Source organism: Gymnoscopelus braueri, assembly GCF_963280865.1.
Source record: "Gymnoscopelus braueri genome assembly, chromosome: 8".
NCBI lineage: Eukaryota > Metazoa > Chordata > Actinopteri > Myctophiformes > Myctophidae > Gymnoscopelus > Gymnoscopelus braueri.
The window spans coordinates 16,135,816-16,155,280 of NC_137609.1; positions in this window are offsets into that span (position 1 = coordinate 16,135,816).

The window sequence follows — 19,465 nt, forward strand, 5'->3', positions numbered from 1 at the left end:
AAAAAAAAACAACAAACAAATCTGCGTTAAAAGGAGCATCTTAGAAAAATACAAATTCAAAAAAAAGTTTTTTTGAATGTTTTTGAACAATTCAACAAAGTGTTTGAAGTGCCTGTTTCACCCACTTCCGGGGGGCGGAGCCAAAATCCGAGGCCAAAGTATTCGTTCGTAGACCCCCACTTAGGGGGGGTAGAAAAAGTTTGGGAGCGATTCGGGCACTTTTCATTTAACATGGGGTTTCAATGGGGAGTTTTTAGGAGCCTTCTCCGGGGCGTGGCTTCCGGGGGAAGGGGCGGGCTTAAACGCAACCTTGACAGGTGTGTTCAGTTTTCAAAGACCTTTCATTTGATGTATGGTACGTCTATATTGGACATTTACTTGGCTGCACACAGGCAGTGCACACAATAGTGCACACGGACACACAGACACACAAGCTGAGCACGGTGTCATAGTAAGCTCCACTTGCGCAGAATGACATATTTAGTTACTGCTTACCTTGCAGATTTAGCTCTCTATACAAAATATATATTAACCACTCAAACATTATTTTACACTACTTGAAAACAGCTGATTTACTGTACAAGCTCACCCACTTGTGTAGATTTTGAATACTTTGAGTACTTTTACTGTGGTACTTTAAGTAAATAAATACATGCCTTTTTTTTGTAACTTGTATTTTTTATGTTATATTGCTACTTTTACTTAAGTAGAATCTGAGTACTTCTTCGGGTGGGTATGAGAGAGTTATGAGTTAAGAGTTGGCGTTACGTGACTTTGGCTGGCAACTGCCAACAATAAATATCCTTCTGGAAATACATTTACCTCCTGTGTGAACTGTGCATAACTGAATAGGATTCGGTAGGTGAGGCATGGAGGCACAATGTCGACCAAGCGACGAGCCATGCTGTAGAGGTCAGTGGAGCAGCAATGAGAAATAGGCTGGCAGGCTGCATCTCTGACTGCACCTATCCATCAGCTGCTAGACCACCACTATTTATAAGTCAGTCACAAATACAACGCAAATACTGTTGTCGTCGGCCAGAAACCTCTTATCTCCATATTTTAAAGACGGGGTGCCGAGATTTTCAGTGATTCCCCCCCCCCTAAAACATAATCATCAGGTATTATGGTTATACTAGGAGGAAGATTTTTTTCAAAAAAGTGTACAGAAAGTATTAAAATTATGTTTTTATGTGGACACGCCCCTCCAGTTCATTCAGTATACCTGGTTCTCACCTTAGCACCTCCTCCACCACCTTAGCACCACCCACCTGTCCTAGTCCCTCCTCCTCCTCATGCCCACACCTGTTGTGTTATGATAATGAGGGGGGGGGTATAATTTTACTGTGTCATTAAAGTGCTGTTTTTCTATTGGCACGTTTGACCCTCAAGGTCTCAGTCTCCAGGAAGAAACTCAAAATAGTCAGAGAAGACATAAAATACCATAAAAACACCACCAGGGGGCTTAATGAAGTTCTATCAACCTCATAGACACATGAAAAAGTGCAAAACCATGGCACCACCTCTTTAACTTTTTATGTTTTTTTTCGTGAATTAATTAATACTGGTCCATACTGGGGATGTGTGCAGTCAAGGTATATATTAACAGACTTTGGGTTATGTGCTGTGGTGAACAGCAATAGTCCCAAACCTTTTTGGCCCCAAGGAGGACCCCTTCCTCCCATGGCTTGGGGGGCTGTAACCATGGCGACGGCTGTAAGCATGCCGACGATAGCTCCTGTAGCCCGAATTATTTTACATAAAAACGCTAATTAACAGCTTACATTTTGGGAAAGTGAAAAACGGGCATAGCAGTTCCGTGCACATGCTAATAATGGTCAATGACCGTGTGCAAATACCGATCAATTGCTACAGCCACTGAGGAGGACCGGGCAGAAGAGATTTTGGAGACAGACACGATTTTGGGGACAGACAGAGGTTTGTACAGTATGATGATGATTGTATGATGACTGCCATAGAACAGTGTCACAGAAAAGTAGCAAAAATAGCAGATCTACAAGCTGAAAATGTGTCGCATCACGTCAATGTTGGACATAATGAGGTTTCCAAATTCCAACAGACAGCAACGATATGTTGTTGTGCTTTTTTTATTTCTATTTTATTTACAACAACATGGAAAGAGTCTGTGCGTCTATTTAAATGCACAGACACTCAACAGGGATAAAAAAGGATAAAAAGTAACAAAATTGCATCTCTACCAGAGACAATGTTATTAGAAGATTAGTAGCTACAACAAAGATATTTATACGTTGAATGTTTACATCTTGTCGACCACTCTCTCTCAAAGATTCCAAGCAGTCTATCAGTTTGGGCCTCCAGGGTGCCTCATCTCTTTCTCCTTACCAAAGGATTTCTTCCAAATACATTTTGCTGGTAAAAACAACATGTTTCCTGCTACTTCTGTTTTGCATTGAGTTCCATAGAGGGGAGGGACTCACCCAGGTGTGCACATCATCTACTCAGTCAAACAAACACAGCAGCTGTAGCACAAGTACAGGTTACGCCAACTGTCAGGTTTAGATGGATGTCTTTATTATTTTGTGCAGTGCTCATTACCTATGCAACGTTTCCATACATTTCTATTCCGTTTTTGCTGACTGATATACAGTAAACGTTTTCGATCACATTTTGGTTCCCACCCTGTCGGAAACACACAAATGGGCTCTGGTGGTAACGTAACGCTCTACCTCATCACTCAATCACAACTCCCAGCTCACTGTAATGCAGCTTGCTCATTCTATCCGTGGTGGAAAGAAACATTTACGTAAGTACATTTACTCAAATACTGTTCTTAAGTACAATTTTGAGGTACTTGAGGTACTTACATTACCTGAGTATTTCCATTTTTGAGCGGTGTAACCGCTCCTATAAGAGGGTTTAGGACCCATCCGTGGCGAAAGTTTTTCTTTCCGTCGTAAAAATTAGTCTTTCGCTGTGACGCCATGCTGTGGAAAACACGCCCATAGGCTAAGCTCTGCAGGACGTGCCGTGATTGGCTAGTGAGACACATGATGAAATTAATAATAATGTAAAAAATTTAAGCACGTCACTTCGCAGGACGTGCTCGTGGCTACCGAGAAGCATGATGAAATTAATAACTCATAAATAGCACCGCTCACTTCACACTGGGTGTGATTTTTCTGTACTTTATACTGCTTCTCCTCTACACCTCAAAGGCAAATATTGTACTTTTTCCTCCACTACAATTATTTGATAGCTTTAGTTAGTTAATAGTTATTTTTGATTTTTATTGATTAAGATTATTACAAAACATGCATTAACCATTTAAGCCCTATTTTATACTTCGGCTGTTTGATTATAATGATAATAGATTTACATAGCGCATTTCTAAGTGCCCAAAGTCGCTTTACATAAAGAAAAGGAAAATCGGAGTACTTCTTCCACCACTCCATTCTATCCACTGTTTTCCGATTTGGATAGATCTGGGGTTTTTTTCAGTGGCGTGAGATTGAAGGGTTTGGCCACGCCAGAACACAGGGCTCTGTTTCTGAGTCCTCCCACCTACGTACCTTGTGTCAGACTCTTCTGTAGAATACAGCCGTTGCTGCACATAACTTTCCGGTTGAGGATGATGACTAGATGAAGTGTCATGTGGTGCTGGTGGAGGAGGTGTGTTTCTTCCCCCACCAGACATTTCAAGGGGGGCCGCCTGGCAGACAAGTGGCTGTTAGCGTTGCCAGATTTTGTGAGAGAAATAAGCAACCAGGTCTATGAAGACAAGCCCAAAAGAAGCGACCACATGAGCACTTTAAACCGACACAGTACATCCATATATCGGCTATTTGAAAATATCCAATCTACAAGCTCACAACGTGTCGCGACATGTTGTGAGCTTGTAGATTTACTATATTTTCAAAAACATCTTGAAAAGAAGTGCAAAATGTGGAATATTTTTTAAACACAAATCTGGTATGGGGGTCCCCTGGCAAAACATATTTTCAGACGTGGGTCCGCGGACAAATACATATTAATTTTGGGGGTCCTTGACATGAAAATGTTTGAGAACCACTGGTTTAAAAACAAAAATCAAAACATTTGGAAGCAACTACATAAAAAAAACAAGCCCAAAAAAATAAGTAAACACAAATCCACATCTACCAATATTTACAGGCGACTTTATCATGTCTCATGCATCAGGGGAAAGCCACTGTCAGCTGTTTATTTGCTGTTGTCACTATGCACCCTGCCCCTCCTGTTGGGGGGGTTGGGGGTGGTTCAGGTCCTGTATAGCAGTGGTTCTCAAAGGACCCAAGGGGCCCCGCCAAGGACCCAAGGGGTCCTTGGCGGGGCACCAGGGGTAACCCACTTTAACCTTTTACACTTTGGCTATTCAAAAATAGCGGATATACAAGCTCATAGCGCGGCACATGAGCTTGTAGATCTGCCATTTTTGAAAAATCCCTGGCACAAAACATGTTTGAGATGGGGGGGCGGCGCAGCCAAATATCATTTTATTAAAAACAGATACAGCTTGGGCAAACAGAAACCTAGAACGAGTCAAAATGCAGGACAGCCAGGCAAGGTGGTGTTTAAAACCCACGATTGGGTGTTTTAATACAGGAGACGGGTGAACAAGAACATGACAAGACTAAAACTACAAAACTAAAATCTGCTTTTTTGGGGGGTCCTTGACATGAAAAAGTTTGAGAACCACTGCTGTATAGTATACACACAGTATAAACTGTGTTAATTTGGTGCAAATGGCACCAAGTAGACCCGTGAGTGGGTCCATTTGGTTCCATGTGTGCACTCACTGGAGTTTTTACACATTTACACTAATGATTTTACACAGCACGGTAACGCGAACCATTGTGGTTTATTATCAATACTGTAGCTTTTATGTTCTCAAAGTGGGGTCCGGGGATCCCCAGGGGTCCTTGAGGGTGTTCCAGGGGGTCCCCCAGCAAAAATAATGGATAGTTACAGTTAGGAACCAAATGGAACCTTACATGTTTGTAACTCATGACAGTCACAGTGTACAAATGGAACCAAATCCATTTGTACACTGTCAGAGTTATGGGGGTCCGTGGTCAAAACTTGAGAACCTTTGGCCTACGGCAGTGGTTCTCAAAGTGGGGTCCGGGTACCCCCAAGGGGTCCTTGGTGGGGTCCCAGAGGGTCCCCAGCAAAATGTGTTAATACAGCGACACAATCATTTTAACCACTTTATCCATTATACTTAGGTTGTTCAAAAATAGCAGATGTACAAGCTCACAGCGCGTCACTTTGTGCAGCGACGCGAGCTTGTGCATCTGCCATTTTTGAATACCTTTGAAAAATCTTGAAAATGTATGTGAATTATTTTTTATTTTTTTACACAGATCCTCTATTCTGGGGGTGTCCCTGGCACAAAACATTTTCAGATGGGGGTCCACGACACAAAAAAGTTTGAGAAGCACTGGCCAATACGGTTACCAAAACAAAAGGCATTTGGGCAAAATGTATGCCATTGACCTTGAGTTTGTCCTTCAGATTGTCCCGTTTCCTGGCTGCCTACATGTATGTGCCCCAGTCGGCCTCCCCTGCAGGCCCATCGTCTGTGCACATTTCCTGTTGGCACCTTAAGACCATTCAAGTCAAGCGTTATGCCTGCCAACTGTACACAGGGATTACAGCGAAAAAAACGTCACGACTGGGAAGTTTCGTCAGGCCAAGTCCCAATCTGTGATTTGTAAAACAGCGTGAGAGCAACCCCCCACACGAGCACTCTGTTTCCAAAACAATTAGCACCATATGTGCAATTATGATATTTTGGTATATTATCATTCTAAACCTATACTGCATGTTCTGCTCTTCTACGTACAGCCAAGCAGATATTGCAGAAATAGCAGATTGAACACTTTAACCTTTACTTTTATGAAACATTCCAAGACCGATCTGAACATAACACGGTATTCTATTGCTAGTTTGACCAATTCAAATACTCTTTCAACGTAGAGTAAGTGTAACATGATCTATTAATACTGTAGGGCCTGACTTTACCAGTCAGGTTAGGGTTAGGGTTAGGGTTATGCCCTAGTCGGTTGCTTGGTTTATACTTCGCACACCGAAATAGCCGATCTACAAGCTCACATTGCGTCGGGCCAGTTGGTCAAGAGAAAGACATGCTGGCCTCTATGAAATCCAAATGACTGATCAGTCTTGGGGATTGAGAACTTTAATCCATCTGTATTCTGTGTACATTGAAAACATTGTATAATGTCCTGGACCGCTGGCGTAGCGGTCCTGGCACCTAGGCTCAGTGTAGCCTGACAGCGTATCGCGGGTTCGAGTCCCGATCCCGATGGCCTTTGCTGCCTACTGTCTTATCAATAAAGGCATAAAAAAGCCCCAAAAAAACAACAACATTGTATAATGCAGATCAAATTTGCATCAGATCTATCATGTCTTTGGAATCATCTTGAAATTCATTGATAAGATGCAATACTGTGATATAAATTAAAACAGTTTGGAAGCACTGTGCTTCCCTGTAAAAAGAGTCTCTACTTCTCAACTTTATGAGGCACTCCATCTCCTCTTCAGAAACTATAACGATATGAAAACAATCAGAGCTATTAAAATATGTCATCAAGCCACAAAACCTCAACGCAGGCATAGCAGATGAGTAAATGTAAAGTTTGTTGGGCATGTGAGATAAACAGGCTACAGTACATAGATATATAAAAGGTTTACTTTATGAGAGATGAATTGAATACATTGTCGCTGTTTGGTAGAAACCTCATATGTCCAAAACTGTTACTTTTCAGGATGGAAATAAAGAAATAGCTCAAAACTATCGATGCTGCTACTTTTGATGCTTTTGTGTGACGCTGTAGTATGATCACGTAGGGCGCAAATTTACGAAAAAACACCAAAAGTTAGAATATGGAGATAAGAGTTTTTATGCCCGACAGCAACGATATATGAAAGCTGGCATTGCAATAAGAAAGCGACTGATTGAAAAAGCTACCTTGCTCAATTTATTCATATATTCACTCATATATTTTAAATAATGCATAAATGCATTGTGGGTGATAAAAACCCTCTGGAGTGACCATCATTGTTATTGGCTCCCTCAGCCCCAGAGGGTCGATCGCACCAAGTTCACTCCAGTTTTTTTCATGCAAATCAAACTTGACTCGGAATTACACTTACTGAATGGCACAGCAGCAGCCCTGAGGGCAAGTCCCGAGGGCAAGTCAACGAGGGCATGTTGAAACCAATAACCAAACGCAGTCCGGGAGTTCCCACCGGTAATTACAACTTTGAGGGGCATTCATGTGCCGGTAACTCGTAAATACTGTAAATATGGTGTTTCCGCCGAGCAGATGAAAGCACTCATAAACCATATGTCGTTGCTGTCAGGCATAAACCTCCTATCTCCGTATTTCATGCCTTTTTCGTATATTAATGCCCTGCTTCGTCCTACAAAAGAAGCAAAAATAGCCGATCTACAAGCTCACAGTTACAACACGTCGTGATGCTATGTGTTGTGAGCGTTGTAGATAGGCTTTTTCTTGCATTTTTTAAAAAGCGGTTAAGTGTGTTTTTTATAAATATAGAACCATTGAAAAGTATTAACAAGAGTTTGTGACTAAATAATAACTACATTGGCTCCATTGGAACACAGGTTCTTTTATTACATTTCCTGAAAAGTAACAGTTTTGGAGATTTCCCACAAGGTTTCCTCCCGACAGCGACGAGACATTTTTTTATTTGGAAAAAAAAAGAAAACCAGTAAATCTCAACACAGCGTGACGCTCTACGCGGTGACACTTGTTAACCCTCTCAAAACAACGTTTCAGTCAATTGAAATAATGATGGGGATTTTTTACCCCCCAAGGGCTTGACTGGACCTGACGTCTCCAAAAAACAACAGTATTTATAGCCAGCGGATCTGGGCTTTAGCAAAGAACAGATGATAATGCTTCTGCACACTGACAGTGAGAGGTTGACGGGCTGGTGCACTCAGTCAGAAGCAATTGAAAACAACATGTGGCATGTAGGCTAGTAACAGTTCAAGTGTCATTGCTTTAGTGAACACATCAAACAAAGTGATGGGATCTACATACATCTCCACCTATCGTCTCTGTCAGGGCGGAAACTGTTGTCCAAAACTGTTACTTTTCAGGATTCAAGTTCAACGGTGGGAAAAGTATCAATACTGCTATGTAGAAATACTCTGTTAGGGCGCGCTCCCACCGCACTTTTATTTTACCTCTGGGGCAGAATCTGCCAATGCATTGTCAATGTAAATGCGTGGATTCACGCAAGAGCGGATCTTTCCGCATGTCGCGCAGACCGTGCGTTTATCTGCTCTACACGACTTGTCCATTTGAAGCATAAAACTGCTGGAGGCAGGAGCTGATTTTCCCCCTCTGTCCAATCGGGTGAGTTGAAGGCGGACCGTCCCAAGACTCAGGAAGCACCATGGTGCTCAAGGCAGAAGGCGGTGCGGGCTACGGGGAGGGTCCTGAAAGTGAGTGACAGGTGCGTCTCTCCCGTTTTTTAGAATCCGCTGGCTGCAAAAAAACTGTGGCCGCGCACAACCTGCGTTTAACGCTAGCCGACCATGTTTTGGTGGGAGCGCGCCCTTACAAGTAAAAGTCTGGAATTCAAAATTTACTTGAGTAAAAGTACAAAAGTATTGGTATCAAAATGTACTTAAAGTACCAAAAGTAAAAGTACTCATTATGCAGAATGTCCCGTTTCACAAGTTTTCAAATGTATAAAAATCTTTTGAAAATAGCTGATCTACAAGCTCACAATGTGTCGCATCGCAACGCATTGTAAGCTTGTATATCGACTATTTTCAAATGGCCGAAATGTACTGTATAATTAAAGGCCTTAAAGGGGTAGTTCACCCCCCAAATAACTTTTTTTCTATTGATTACTCACCCCATGGAGCCTTGAATTCATGGATATTTTTTTGTTTTTGTCGCATTCCTTCCTTTATTATTTGATTATAATAAATTTAGCCCCATTGATTCCGGTAGGAGACACAAATGCATTTGTGTCTCCTACCGGAATCAATGGGGACACATTTATTATAATCAAATTATTGGCTTAGGAATGTGACAAAAACAAAAAAATATCTATGAATTCAAGGCTCCAGATGGTCAGTAATCAATAGAAAAAAAGTTATTTTGGGGGTGAACTACCCCTTTAAGTGGGTAATGTATGTTTTGTAGTATGTGTAAGTAGGGCGTTAATTTACGAGAAAAAGAAAAGTTAAATTATGGAGATATTAAAGAGGTTTCTGCCGCGACAGCGGCGATATTATCCACTTCACCATATGTTGTTGTTGTGCTTTGGTTGTTGAAATGAGTGCATCAGTCTCAATGAACAGGGAGGGAACCAGTCTCAATGAAGCACTAGGGCTGGTGAAGGGACATTCCTAAACTTCATAAATGTAAGTGGCTCTTTAGTGACAGAGCAGGGCTGCATAATGAAACACCCAGCGGTGTGCCGAGGGGAGAATGGGAGGACGTGGCTGTGAGCACTTGATTCCTTGCATAAGAGCTTTAATCCATTAAGACCGGGAATGCATCTGTGTCATTTTAAGATTTATCTGGCAATTAAAAAATAGCAGATCTACAAGCTCATAGCGCTTGCATTTTTAAGATACATTTTTGGCTTTTATGCCTTTATTGATAGGACAGTAAATGGATAGGACAGTAAAATGCTGACAGGAAATGGGGAGAGAGATGGGGAGTGACACGGAGCAAAGGGAGTCGAACCCGCGACACACTGTCAACCGTCCGGGCCGAAAAACTTGAACATTTGTACAAATCTATGAATGCATATATTTTTTTACTCAAATCTTTGCTTCTGGGTGTCCCTGGAACAACATATTTTCAGATGGGGGTCGGCGGCCAAAAACCTATAATTTTGGGTGGTCCTTGACATGAGAAAGTTTGAACACCAATGATATAGCAACATACTTTTTTTTTTTTTTAACTGTTAGGATTTAGGATCTGTAGAATAAAAAAAAAAAGTTCCACGGACCCCCAGAAGCAAAGATTTGAGTTAAAATGTTCGCTTTGAAAATATATGTATATTCAAAGATTTGCACACATTTTCACGATTTTTCAAAAATAGCAGATCTGCAAGCTCATGGCGCGGCACTCGGTGCCGCGCTATGAGCTTGTATATCTGCTATTTTTGAATAGCCCAAAAGACGTCTAAAAATGACACGGACGCGTTCCCCGGATTGAATGGGTTAAATCACCATATCGAAACAGGAGATAGACAGCAGGCGGCGGTGAGTCACCTACTCGCAGTCTGGAACAGATGCCTCTATGCATTCACGTGTCCAAGTGTGAATTAGTGATGGAGAATTGATGTTCATTTATGTCAATAAGTCCGCAGAACAGTGTCAGTGTGTGACAGCGCACATGATATTGAATGTGTGCACTTGCAATCAGTCGCTGCAGCTGGGGAGAAAACCTTGCAGCTCCATAATTTCATCTCTTTTTCCCTCCTTTTTTCCTTCTTTCATAATGTAATGCCCTGTATGTTATACTGTCGCCATTTCACGCAAGGTAGTGAATATAGCCGATTTACTGTGAGCTTATGTACATTGGTTATTTTCGCAATATAAAAAGAAAAATGCAACATATTTTCCTATAATGACATGACCAAAATATGGAGGCCTGGTTGAAAATTGTTATGTCTATACTCTACAGTATCTGTAGGTTTGACCTTTTGACTTAATAATGAACTTTCAGGTTTTTTCCATTTCCTGAAAAGTAACGTTTTTTTTCCCGTCTCTGTCGGGTGGAAACCTCGTATTTCCAAAACTGTTACTTTTCAGGATTCAAATAAAAAAAACAGCAAAACAACGGCTAAAAAATATATGGAGATAAGAGGTTCCTGCCCGACAGCAACGACATACAAGGTTTCCACCCGCCAGTGTGTATGCAAAAAAAACTAAGGTGTCTTGATTGAAAATTAAGTGCAGAGCTCCTCGTGTCAATATGGATAATTATGAACAAGCTTAATTGGAAAGGTCACCATTGATTTGTTCATTTATACAGAATCCTTATGGGTGACAGAGAGTGTCAGGGCCAGCTCGGAGCGCTCATTAGGAAACCATTAATCAGATTTCACCAGACAAGACATGCAATTTGTCAGAAAATTGTTTTCCTCTTTCATTTACACTCACTGCACCCCCGAAATAAAAACAGAATCAACAGAGACACTCAGACATTCTTATTATATCAGAGCAATGGAATTAATCGACAGCTTGTTCACCTCGACAGACTGGAGGAGTCAAGGATATTCCTTCAGGGCGAAGCATTGTGAACATTTCTTTGTATGAGTTTATTGAACAATTTGAGGTGGTTGATGATGGCATTGAATGCTGAGCTTTAAGGCTATAAACAGGATGAACGTGGTGTTGGTAATGTGCGTCTCCAGATGCGCCAATGTCTGATACAGAGTACACTTTGTCCACCAGTGCAGACGAGTAATTACAGAAGCTGGTTTTCATGGAGCAGATTTCCAACCTTTGTACAAAGCAGTGGTTTCCAAACTTTTTCATGTCAAGTCAATATGTATTTGGCCGCAGACCCCCATCTGAAAATATATTGTGCTACAGTATAAAAGATTTGTGTTGATATAATGTTTTTTTTTTAATATTCCAAATTCTTCTAATTGTTTTCAAGATTCTTTCAAAAAGCCGTATAGGGTTAAAGTGGTTAAACTGATGTTGACCCCCTGGAACCCCATCAAGGACCCCTGGGGGGTCCCCACTTTGATAACCACTGGCATAAAGGACAGCTATACAGTATGATAACTGAAGTTTGCACAGCAAAACCATCTGCAGTTCTGTTCTGGGATTACTGACCACTGTTTGACTCTGGCACATTTGCACACATGTACAATTTGGTCATTTTGTTCCCATGGGATTGTACTGTTCATTCCATAGCAACAGTGCTGAGGGGGGTGGGGGGTGGGGTTTCCCTTATCTTGCTTGGAACACCTGTTTCTCTGAGCCGAATTCTCTAAGAAGTTTTCTAGGATAAGTGTTCGCTGCAGCACTATTTCTTTTAACAGATACATTTTTCTGGCACAAATAAAAAACAAAAACGTGAAAAAAGCGTCAAGCAGATGCTCTCATCCAGAGAGAATTGGCATGAATGAACCCCCCCCCCCTAGTCAACGAATGACAGGGTAAACGGTCAAGTGAGTGCAAAGAAAACAATTTGGTGCTACAAATTAACCAGGTTACCAGGTGAACATCACACCTAGCATCTGTCTAAACAACAATCTGTGTACATAACAGGCTGCGGTGGAAAAATGGGGGAGTGTGTGAGTCTGCAGTCCTGACTGGAGGGGGTGGGGGGTGGGTCATTCCACAGCTTGAGAGCCAGGAGGGAGAAGAGTCTCTCTAGAGCAGCGGTTCTCAAACTTTTTTTCGTGCCAAAGGACCCCCAAATTGATATGTATGTGGCTGCGGACCCCCACCTGAAAATATGTTGTGCCAGGGACCCCCCAGAAGCAAATATTTGTGGTAAAAATAGAAGATTTAAAGATTCGCACACATTTTTTGCACACATTTTTGCAAAAATAGCAGATCTACAAGCTCATGGTGCGGCACTCGGTGCAGCGCTATGAGCTTGTATATCTGCTATTTTTGCAAAAATGTGTATAAGAAGTATAAGATATGGAAAAAGGGGTTAAAATGATCGTGATGCTTTATTAACAAAATTTTGCTGGGGAGCCCCTGGTATCCCTGGTAGTTTTCAAAAATGGGTTCCGGGGACCCCCAGGGGGACAGTTAGGAACCAACTTGACCCTTATGGGTCTGTAACTCTGAGAGTGTACAAATGGAATCAAATGGACACTTTTGATTGGCACCAGATGTTGAACAGTACAATACTAAATGATAAATGGTGCATTTATATAGCGCTTTTATCCTAACTGCTTTACATAGATTGTGCATTACATTCACACACACATTCATACACCGATGGCAGAGGAAACCATGCAAGGCACCAACCTGCTCATCAAGAGCAATTAGGGGTTCAGCGTCTTGCTCAAGGACACTTCGACACTAACTCGAAGTGTCGAAGTTGAATACTGGATCGAGTGACTGTGTCACTGTCACCATTGGTGCATTGAAGGACAGCTGGCTATATATGTTTTTGTTCATTGTATAGCACCTTGTACTGTATAACTCCTGTTTTGAAAGGCACTGTATAAAGTTGACTTATACTTACCAGGGTTTTCTTGATGGGAGTGGAGAGATCCTGTAATAGGGCAAGACTTACAACCTTATTCTTATCTGCATTCAGCTTGAGGTGGTGGGAAGACATCCACTGTGAGATTACAGCCAGGCGTGCAGCGATGCGCTCTTCTTCAACCTTTGTGATAGAGGGAGAGGAGGAGAACAGCCCACACACACACACACACACGCACACGCACACACACACACACACACACGCACACGCACACGCACACGCACACGCACACGCACACGCACACACACACACATAGATGGCTAGCCTCCTGCAGAGCCACGCCATAAAAAGGAGGGGCCAAGTTCCTGGTAGGTCCGACCAGTCAGGTAGGACGCGAACCACTTGAGTGCCGAACCTCCATCTCCATACTTCAAATGTTTACGTATTTTTTTCTTCTTAAATTAATGCCTTACTTCTTCTACAGTGTGACACAAAATAGCAAAAAAATTGTAGTTCTACAAGCTCACAACGCGTCACTATTTGTTTTTGCTATTTTTGAAAATGTGTAAAGTATAAGTCAAAGTGGTTAAGTCTGTCTGTGGGTTTTACAAATGTCTGACCAATGAAAAGTATTAACAAGGGCTTGTGACTAAACAATACTACATTGCATACACTTTTTCAAAATTTCTGAAAAGTAACAGTTTTGGACGCACAAGGTTTCCGCCCAACAGCGACGATATCTTACATATCGCTGCCGGGCAGAAACCTCTTATCTCCATATTCTAACTTTTTGTGTTTTTTTTCCCATAAATGAATACCCTACTTGATCACACTACAGCACGACACAAAAGCATCAAAAGTAGTAGATCCACAAGCTTGAAACGCTGCGCTTGAAACAAATGCGTTTTGAGCTTGTAGATCTGCTTGAACGATATTCTATAGGTCGAGAAGGATGAGGGGAGGACTGAGGAGTGATGCAACCTATGGTTTGTTGACCTGCTTGTTGTCGGCTGTGCTGAATGCCTGAATAGTACATTGTGAATGGAATACTGATGCCTTTGCTTTACACATTCCTTGTCCAATCAGTGCTCACCTTATCCATAGTAACCTGCTTAGGAAACCTGAGCAGAATTCTGAATGTGGCAAGTAAGACCGGCATTGGAATTAATCCATTCAATCCGGGAACGCATCTGTGTCGTTTTAGATTTATTTGGCTATTCAAAAATAGCAGATATACAAGCTCATAGCGCGCGGCACCGAGTGCCGCGCTATGAGCTTGTATATCTGCTATTTTAGAAAAATCTTGAAAATGTGTGCAAATATTTGATATCGTTGCTGTCCGGCAGGAACCAGCTAACTCCATTTTTCCGCTTTTTCATTTTCCATAAATCAGTGCCATTGAACACCCTTTACGTCTGTGTGTTGATAAAAAAAATATTGAACCAATGAAAAGTATTAAAAAGTGCTTATGTTATGACAAAACCAACTAACTCCATTGGATCCTCAAACTTTCTGCTAAACCAGCTAACACCAGCAAAGGGGGGTGGAGTTAGCTGGTTTTGCTGACTCCAGGCTCCACCCTCTTTTGACCTCCAACCTCATTGTGAGCTTGGAGGTCCATTCAGCTGTTCTTATCAATGATGAACAAAACCTCCTAACTCCATTTGTTTTTTTCATTTCCTGAAAAATGAACATTTTGGAGTTAGCTGGTTCCTGCCGGACAGCAGAGATATATATATTAAAGTGAACATTTGTAACTCAAATATTTGCTTCATGGGAGTTCCTGGAACAAAAGAAAACACAAATACATATCTAAAAATGTTTTCTAAATCCTAACAGTACATGTTGCTTTATCAGTGGTAGCCTACTCCAACTTTTCCATGTCAAGGACCCCCAAAAATGATATATTTGGCGGTGGACCCCCATCTCAAAATGTTTTGTTCCAGGGACCCCCCCGCCCCAGAAGCACAGATCGGAGTTAAAAATGTTCTCTTTAAAATATATATATATATATATTCAAAGATACATTCAATGACATAGATGCATTCCCGGTCTTAATGGATTAAGAAAAGGGCAGAACATTGTATTTCCTTATCTGGTTGCAATAGCTGTTAAACCACTACAGACAAGACTGGCTGAAGCATCTGCCTCCAGCCTCTGCCACAGAATTAGCACATCAAATTGTCTAAAAATGTAATAATCCGAATGTATAAAGTAATCAATGGGCTAACATGGTTATACTAAAACGCAAACCAAAAACCTGAAAAATATCTAAATTCAAATGCAATACTTCATTAATACCTGGAACGCATCTGTGTCACTTTAGATGTCTTTGGCTATTCAAAAATAGCAGATATACAAGCTCATAGCGCGGCACCGAGTGCCGCGCTATGAGCTTGTAGATCTGCTATTTTTGAAAAATCTTGAAAACATTTTCTTTAGATTTTTTTCCAAAAACTGTTATGATTTTGATTTTTTTTAAAGAATCGCCTCAGGTCTTAATGGGTTAATCGTTTTTTAATAGTAAACTTGTCTTGTCTTGTCTTGTCTTGGAACAAATGCCTTCTGAATTTTAATATAAAATTCAACATTATGTTGTTGTTGGTATTGTTGTCGTGCAGAGGATAGGAAAGGATGTGAAACCATTAGACCAGTGGTTCTCAACCAGTGGTCCGGGTACCACCAGTTGTCCTTGAGGGGGTTCCAGGGGGTCCCCAGCCAAATTAATAGTTAGGAACCAAATTGACCCTTATGTGTCTGTAACTCTGAGTGTACAAATGGAACAAAAAAATACAAAATGGCGAAACTACCGGGACAAACCGGTACAAAATGGACCCTAACGGGTCCATTTTGTACACTCTCAGAGTTAAATGAACACTAACGATGATGATACAGTGTAGATTGGGACCCCCGAGAAATCAAAATGGTTGAGTACCTGGCATATCTTTTCAAAAGGGGGCCTGTGGGCTAATATGTGTCAATTTGGGGGTCCTTGATGTGAAAAAGGTTGAAAACCACTGCATTAGACCACAGGTACTGTACCATATGCCATAATAGCATACTGGTCAGCCACAAGGACTGACCATTTAATGCTGCTTCTGCATTTATTATTGTAGTTTTTCAAGGGGATTTATTTCTCTATCCATTACCATTGAGATGATAATCTCCCTAATTAAAAGATGGTGAAAAGCCGTATAATTGATTAGATGGCGAGATAAAAAATTCGCAGGACGAATTGAATTTCAGAGGACAGTTTATTTGAACTTGAAATAATTTACAGCAGTTCCACTGGAAAGGAAAAGGTTCCGGCACAATGTCAAACTTTTGACCCTAATCACATTAAATCTATGGTGCTATGTACAGGGAAGAGGATGCAGCTTGATAGTGCAGAAGGCACATAAGTGGTTGGATACCTTCGTCGTGGTCGGGTGGAAACCTCATTTTGTCCAAAACTGTTAACTTTCAGGAATGAACCCATTAAGACCTGGGACGCATCTGTGTCATTTTTTGATTTGAGCTAAAAAGCATTATTTTACACTTTGGCTATTCAAAAATAGCAGACATACAAGCTCACGAGCTTGCAGAACTGCTATTTTAAAAAAAATCGTGAAAATGTGTGGAAATCTTTGAATATATATATTTCTAAAGCAAACATTTGTAACTCAAATCTTTGCTTCTGGGGGGTCCCTGGAACAAAATATTTTGAGATGGGGTCGGTGGCCAAATACATATAATTTTGGGGGTCCTTGACATGAAAAAGTTTGAGAACCACTGATATAGAAACATATTTTTTTTCAGAAAACTTGGGATTCAGAAGACATTTATAGAATCGGCTTCAGGTCTCAATGGGTTCAATTCAAAAACAGCAAAAGTAGCAGATCCACAAGCTCGAAACACAGTGCTAAGTGACGCTGTAGTATGATCAAGCAGGGCATTCATTTACGGAAACAAATCAAAAGGTTAGAATAATTATGGAGATAGGAGGTTTCTGCCCGACAGCAACGATTTGCTTCTAAGTGCTGATAATGAATGAAAATAAAAAACATTGTGAAATGGTGGCCACGAAGCAGAGGTTGTTAACATTTAGACCTAAGATCATGCCAGGAATCCAATCGGATAGTTTTTTACATAGTAGAACACATCCCACACTGACATACTCCTATAGATGCCATGACTCCAACAATGCAGTACTTCAAAAATATGTATATAAATGTATACCTTGAATAAAGCCAGTAAAGTGAGATCAATACCTAATCCTAGCAGAATTTTGCCTTCCTTGCCTCAAGGAAATAGTCGTTTTGATTATGTAAAATCTAGTGGGCTAGAAGTGATAAATATCATAACGTATCTTATTTTTTTTACCCAATATGAATTTGTCAGTATATGATATCATATATAGAACTATAAACAAAAATCACTGATCAAAATACACAAAAGAAACGTCCATTATGTTAAGACAATTGGAAATATGGAGGTGCCATTGCAACAAAACGGATATGATTTGCTAAAGCTTCAATCCGGGACTTAATTTAACAAAAATGACTTGAACCAATCTGTATGGTAGAGTATGTTAATGCATTAAACTAGCACGTCTGCAGTGGTTGGAGGTCTCCTGCCTGCTCTTCCATTGAGAAATTTAGACCCTGGTGTTGGGTAGGACACCTGTTGCTTGACAATGACAATAAAGTTATTTGAAGTAGACGGCACACAGGATTGATGCACTGGATGCACCACCATCTTTATTGTAGTTCGGATATTGTTGCAATAGCCTCTCTCTGCCAGGAGAGGGAGACAACTGAACAAACATAAGGATTTTAGCTTTAACAACAGAGGCGCAAGAAGCTGGTGAATTTCGGTTGTCAACATTAATGCTGACAGTTTGGCAATAATCTCAAACGCTCCACTTTGAGTGACTTCATTTAGAGTTCCATCTAAAGTGAGCTCCCTCGTGTAAGCTAGTGAATGCAAAGATGAATTTGTAACTCAAAATGGAAGAGATGATGAATGCAACAACAAATGCATACAATAAACTTAAAACATCATGAGTAATAGAATTAGGAAGACCTAAACGGACAGGATGCAATACTAAGCAAAAGTGGGAGCAGTGTATCAAGAATTGGGTGGAAAATGAGGTATCAGAATCCTCAGGACTGAAACAAAAATGATTGAGTTAATGGTTCACTCATTCACAGATAAAACAAATAACTAAAAAAATAAGCAACTCAATCAATAATGTACAATGTTTTCAATAAAACTGACAATAAAACAAGATTTTTAGTTTTCCCACAGAAAAAAAGATATAACTTGAAATAAGAATACTATTGTCAAAACTGAAAATCAGTCCAGTTAAAGTCTTTCAAGCTAATACAAACTCAAATTACATTAACTTTCAAATAGTATGGAATCCTTACTTTTCAAATATTTGATAAATGCTGCATTACCGTAGCAAATTATGTTGCCTGCAAAAAGTACATTCAGTAAGTACATAATGGAACAATTCTAAAACACAGAGGTAAAATGTATTACTTTTTACTACGTCATACCTAAGACAGTAAAGGCGGTCTCAGACTATTTGCTTATGTGTGGGTGAGCATTGTACCCCTTTCCGTGTGTTTTTATTTCTCCTTTACTAAGAACGTAGGGAGATTAAAGCGGGAATTATACTTAGTTGCACTCAGAAAATAGCTGATCCACAAGCTCACGTGTTGTGCTGCCATTTTCGGGGGTGTGACACTAGGCATTTATCTAAATATAAATCCATGCCTAAGAGTGCATATGCCTCCAGTAGCTTGGGTACACCAACCAAGGACATGGACTGTCTTTTTCTTTTTTTTTTACTATAACTTTACAGACAGGTTTTCAAAGCTTACCTACACAGAACTACAAGATGACTCAGGGTTCTGATAGATTATCATGGTATTCACTGAGGTCCTGGAAGTATGAATGGGATAAGAGTTGATGTGTTGAACATGTATGTATAATGAAACATATGATTGTCAGAATCACTAATGCGTTTAAAGTGTGCCACATTCCAATCATGAGATAAATCCATATTTCATTCTTGGGCGAGCACACCTGGATGGACAATTCATGCGGTCAAACTTTTGAGGTTGTTTAATCTTTATGCCCTGCTCAGCTAAATTATGTTGCATAAGCTCCACCGACTTAAGTGTGAAAATCCCATGACTGATGGAATACCACTGCAGTGAAAGATGCTTAGCTTTTGTTTTGGAGTCTTAAGCATTTCATTAAACTAC